Below are 6,384 nucleotides of genomic sequence, written 5' to 3' on the forward strand. Positions count from 1 at the left end.
GGTTTGCAGAGAGAACTGAAAAATGCCATTTGTGAATAGTACACAGTGGAGTGGGCCAATGATGTATGAAATGTTTTATTTTTTTAAACATCAAAGTGAAAGGGGTCTAAAAAGTTGCATTTTGGATCACATTTAACGTAAAAATTATTTAAAAAAATATTCCATACTACTTTTGGCTCTCAACCGAGGTTTGAAGTTTATCACTGTCTGAACATTTTGTTAATTATCTATATTGATAAAATTATTTTTTGTTAGTAAAGATATAACTTAATCACATTACAAATTCGAACTCGTTTTAAAACTACCGAAATGCAAAAAGTTTACACTCCACGGAACTGATTCCGTCGAGTGCCCTCAGATGCTTATTTAATGAGGCTTAATGCACATTATAACATTTAATTGGACTGATTTTCTTATTTAAGGCTGTAGTCGGGAAAAACAAACGCAAAATTAGGAAATCATACGATTTTGCCATTTTAAAACGAATATCAATAAGATATTGTTTTAAATTGAATATTACAATCAGAGTAATCCAAAAGGCAACTTTTGAGACCCCTTTCATTTCGAAAAAAAAATTATCGGCCCACTCTAGTACACAGGTTAAGTGTCACTTAACCCAGCCGATGGCAGATAAGCAATTTTATTTTTTTTTAATATTATAAAGGCGATGAATTTATACTAAATTTAACTTAATATTTTAGGGGTTTAATTGTTTAATTTATATGGGATTGTTGGGTGATTACTACAACTTAGTAACTTTAACATCAGCATATTTGAGTTACTTACTAAAAAACACAATGTATTAGTATTAAATGTTATTAAATATTTGTATATAACCACTTAATTTATAAACAAAGTTATTTCTATTTTTGTATGTCTTCAGCTTTTTATTTTATCGCTTGGTTAGAAATTGCCAATCTGCAATAACAATTAATATTATGTACAATAAGTTTAATTAAAAAATTGTACTATAGTCCTTAAAATATAGCTGGATTAGAATGACAGTTGTCAGCAAAAGTGACGACATAACTTTGTAGTGACGTCTAAGGAGTGATTTATATTGGCACACGAAAAATCATTCGTATCTGGCATGTTAATGATTTTTTTAATACAATGCTTGACATATAAATCAATATAATTATATAAAATCAGTATAATAAAATAAATAAAACAACTTTGTTTTTCAACAATGTTTGATTATGTCCAAATGCTTGCAGACTGGCTGGATTTCCTCCCTAGGGAGTTGTTCATATTTAAATTTATTTCAACAGAGAGGGAAAAAGTTTTCGAGAAGGGAATATGGAAGTCTAGGCATTTACAGGGCTTATGACCTGTCATTGGCTGGTTTAAGTGGCCACTTTACACACTGTGTAACATTCACCATTCTGCCCATGTTTGAACATCCACATTTCCTCAACTCTTCCATCTGTTGACTTTTGTGAAGTGAAAGAGCTGAAACCTTTATCACGTGGGTGAGATTCATCCGGCTGAACCAAATCACCTACTAGGCAACGCCTGGAAACAATTTTCCAATTTTTATACTTCTTCTTTTACCAGGTAGTAATTCAACAATGTTTGATTATGTCCAAATGCTTGCAGACTGGCTGTATTTCCTCCCTAGGGAGTTATGTTCAAACATGGGCGGAATGGTGAATGTTACACAGTGTGTAAAGTGGCCACTTAAACCAGCCAATGACAGGTCATAAGCCCTGTAAATGCCTAGACTTCCATATTCCCTACTCGAAAACTTTTTCCCTCTCTGTTGAAATAAATTTAAACTTTGTTTTTAACCACTAATTTTTATTTTTCACCGACCGGTTTCAAAGCAAACAAGCTTCTTCGTCTATTTCGATTTATTGTGTCCACGTGTAGTATTTAGTGAACACGATAGATATAAAATGAATCAATTCATTAGTTACGTAAACCTTGACAAAGAAGCTTGTAGAAGAAGCAAAGAAGATCTTTGCGCTGTGCGTGTTCGTAGATATTAAAATCTTCAATCTAATATGTAAAAAAGAAGTAAGGAGCATAAATGTTCGGTTCATCGATCTACCGGGGTTGCATTCTCGGAGAATGCATTTACAAAAAAATGGAAAGATGTGTGTTGCATTTTAAAAAAGTTTGTTCTTGAATGTTTACAAACGGCATTTGTTTTTTGTAGATCTCAATCAGATTCTTTCCTTAAATTCCTTATAACTTCTGCACATTTATTTCTTGTTTCTGGATTTTTGGTAATACTAAAATAATGTTAAATTCAATACATTTTTAAAAATCGTTTTCCTACATAAGTACACCCCTCTGTTGGTGAGAAAACCGGAGTTTGACGTTCGCAAAAGGAATGCCATATTTGAAAAATATTTATTTTATGTTTTTGAATTTAACCATAAGCAAGTACCTAGGCATCTACTTAAATTCAATATTTGAATATGAACAATTTTTAGTTTTGGAATTTAATATTTTTAATTTTTTTTTTTATATATTTGGACCCCTGTATTTTGTAGCCTTAGGTGTCACGTACAAGGCTAAGGTACTCGGAAAAAATCGTTTTTGTTTGTCTTGGAAATGGGATGTTCGATCACTGATTTTGGTTTATTACCTTTATGAGTCCAATCACCATTGTTGCAAAGTTCAAGAACAATGGCGCGTGATAACTACTTTTTACTACAGTATCTGTTAAGGATATTCCATCTTTCCTGCATTCTGCTTCAAGATTATGGCGTTGCAAACTGAAAAATGGGCACTGAAATAACAGATGTTCGATACTCTGTGAAGAAATATCATCGCGTGGACAATAGTCATCATTCCTCAATTTAAACCTGTATAGGTAGCTTCTCATAGCTCCGTGTCCGGTAAAAATTTGGGTCGTTTCGAAAGCACTTTGGTGATGATGACGGAAGTTTGCCGCATCAGCCAGCGTTGGGAAAAACATTTTAGTGATTTTACCTGTAGACGAAGCGCGGTAATGATCCTCCCAACGCTGCTGCGTATTTTGTTTTATACGGGAATTACTGGAATGTAATCACAAACAAGTACCCAGGTACCTACTTATCAATAAAAAGTATTTTTCCAAGATAATAGCAGGCAAGCCAAGGTCTGTCGGGTCCGCTAGTATATAAATAAATATACAAATATTTAATAACATTTAGTAAAATCTTTGACCGCAAATGTTGTAGGTAATGCGTGACTTACTTTTTGTAGCATTCAGAAGAACAAAAGAATGTGGTTTTAGTGGGGAACTCGGCTCACAAAAAATGCTGATTTTGTAGTATTTACCCCGCGATATGTGATCAAATAGACACCTTCCTCGCTTTCATTCTCTGACGGACTTCAGTCACGATCAGACATGAGCAGACAAATGTCGTCGTGTATGATGAAAACGCCATATTATATTTATTTCTTGATACCCTCGTTCTTAAAATAAGAAGTTGATTTTATACTATCATTTATTGTTTATTTTTTGACGGACATTGTCCATTTATACAATTTATAGGGTTTTAATTTTACAATAAAATAATAGTTAAAAACGTTTAAAAAAAAGAAAAGCAGCATTGACAAACATAAGGGACATCAAGACAAGATCTGGACTATTTATTTAGTGCAATATTTGAGTTTGTCCAAATGTTTGTAGACAAAAGACTGGATTTCATATCCCTCGGGAGTCATTAAGATCAATAAATTACAACAGGGATGAAGAACACCTTAGAAAAGGGAATATGGAAGTCTAGGTATTTACAGGACTTACCTGTCATTGGCTGGTTTAAGTGGCCACTTTGCACACTGTGTAACATTCACCATTTTGCCTATGTTTGAACATGCATATTTCTTCCATTTGTTGATTTTAGTGAATTTAAAGAGCTGAAACCTTTATTGTTGTGAAGAGATCCATCTGACTGAATAATTTCACATACTAAGCAAAACCAACTGGTCCAAGAAGAAGTTTAAAAATTGGAAAATTGTTTTCAGGCGTTGCCTAGTATGGGAAATAATTCAGTCAGATGGATGTCTTCACAACAATAAAGGTTTCAGCTCTTTGACTTCACTAAAATCAACAAATGGAAGAATTGAAGAAATATGGATATTCAAACATAGGCAAAATGGTGAATGTTACAGTGTGTAAAGTTGCCACTTAAACCAGCCAATGACAGGTCATAAGCCCTGTAAATGCCTAGACTTCCATATTCCCTTTTCTAAGGTATTCTTCATCCCTGTTGTAATTTGTCAATTTATTTAGTGCTCGTTTAAATCGCTGTAAACTTAAACCAGAAAAGTCCAGATCTTGTCTCGAGTTAACAATACGACAAAGACGGGTCATTGGAGAATTAAGGCCATAGTTTGTTCTATGCTGATCAATGAACATTACTTCATTATTTCTTAACCTACAAGTCGGAATATGGAATTTTACTTGTCCCAGTAACGATGGAACATCGCAAAAAATGCAAATTAATGTCATTTCATAGAACAAAACAACCGATTTCCTTCGAGTACCTAATAGGAAACTCCAAAATTGGTGTAGTTAAGTCCATCAGAGATTTCGGAGTCGTTTTGGACTACAAACTGACATACAACGAGCATAAGATAAGATGATCAGTCTTACACTTCAGATACTAGTCCAGGGACTATGAAATATTCCAGTGTGAAAACACCATTTAAATAAATATTTTTCATAATATTGTTAATTGATTTGGCATTCACTTCCTAACACTTCATTATAAATTATTTTGAAAATTAAACTTTGTTATTAGTGTTACACAATTTTTATTATTTTACAAGAACATTACTACAGTTTCAGGAGAGCACTCCACTTTTATATCACCCGTCGATGGGAGGAGTGCTCTCCTGAAACTGTAGTAGTGTTCTTGTAAAAGGATAACAATTGTGTAACGCTAATAACAAAATTTTATTGTCATAATAATTTTAGTATTTTTCATATCAACCATGTCGGAAATCGAACCTGAGACCTCTCGCACGGTAGGCACACGCGCCACCCACCATGAGGTCGGCGAATTAAATTAAATTGTGAATTAATAAATTAATACTTTGTGTAGACCTCTTTTTGAGGAATGGCTTCGGAGCTTGCCTGATCAGACTAGAACAGAAAAACAAGAGGCGGCCTTATCAAAATGTATTAAATTCTGCGTAGATATTCACATTTTGCCGGAACACGCATCTGAGAGGACATAAGAAAAGCTAACATTTGACTTGATGCAGTATCAAAGCATTTTTTCGTCTATTTCATCATATTACTGCGCAGCATCTGATCACGACGAAAGTCCGTTGGCGAATGATGGCAGGAAAGGCAATTACCCACGAATTAAAATGTCATTTTATTCGCTGCAGTGATGTGTCTTATCTATAATGTATATGTCAATGGGCTAATGTGTATTTAACCTAATTAATATGAGATATTTTAAAAGAGTGCTTTTACAATATTGTATATAATAAATACTATTATGTTATAATAAAATTATTTTCATAACTAAAATTTGCTTATTTTTCATTTATTTATTTCATTTATTTATTCAGATATTTAGAACATTACAGAAAAAAGACCCAATTCATTCTAAATACAATAATAGATCACAAATTACAGTAGATAGTTATGTTTTTAAAATAATATAACAAAATGTAAAAAGAAAAATTAAAAGTTAGAAAGTGCTTTCCTAAGGGAAGGCCCACTGTCGTGAAATATGTCGACATCCGAGGTGATGCGATTAAGTAGCAAGATTGCTCTACCAACCGGCATAACCATTGGCAGGTTGGTTCTGCATCGCAGTAAGTAAAACAATCGGTGCTGTCTTTGTCGAAGATAGTTATCAGGTACGAACAGACCTACATCCATCAGAATTTCTGAGTTATGTATGCGACCACCGATCACCTGGAAAAAGTGAACACCCAAATGAACGTCCCTCCTCCTCCATAATAACTGATGGCCTAGCGTCCCCGGTAAAAAGTCGGTTGGGAAGAGCCGAGGATAATATCCACACTCTTTTAGGTACAGATAGCGCAGAAATTTTTTCTGCACTCTCTCCACCATCAAAGAGTATCGAGTCTCATGTGGCGACCAAATAATGAAACTAAACTCCAAACGACTTCTTACCAAGGAATTATACAATGTCCTCATAATCTGAGTGTTAGAAAAGATCTTGGCATTTCTAAGAACAAAACCAAGCATTTTAAGGGAGTCATTACATAGATTAACTACATGAAGATTAAAAGATAACTGAGTATCAAACAACACCCCGAGATCTCTGGACGTTGAAGCCCTTTCAAGCCTTACTCCGTCCATGAGATAACGATAGTATTTCGATCCCTTGGGGCTGATCATTGGCCGACTACCGTGCATTCACGGAGACTGGACCGCTGCGCACGTGCAAACCACGAGCC

At 34.3% G+C, this 6,384-nt stretch overlaps 1 long non-coding RNA gene across 1 annotated transcript; it reads left to right on the top strand.

The window, feature by feature from the left end:
* The first annotated feature begins 1,179 nt into the window (after positions 1–1,179).
* LOC148276922 (uncharacterized) lies at positions 1,180–3,933 on the top strand. Its single transcript, XR_015823631.1, has 2 exons — positions 1,180–1,311; positions 3,726–3,933. It is a non-coding gene; the product is annotated as an uncharacterized LOC148276922 (long non-coding RNA).
* The last annotated feature ends 2,451 nt before the right edge of the window (positions 3,934–6,384 follow it).

Source organism: Micrasema longulum, unplaced genomic scaffold, assembly GCF_059751315.1.
Source record: "Micrasema longulum isolate JH-2025_06_02 unplaced genomic scaffold, ASM5975131v1 h1tg001127l, whole genome shotgun sequence".
Lineage (NCBI taxonomy): Eukaryota > Metazoa > Arthropoda > Insecta > Trichoptera > Brachycentridae > Micrasema > Micrasema longulum.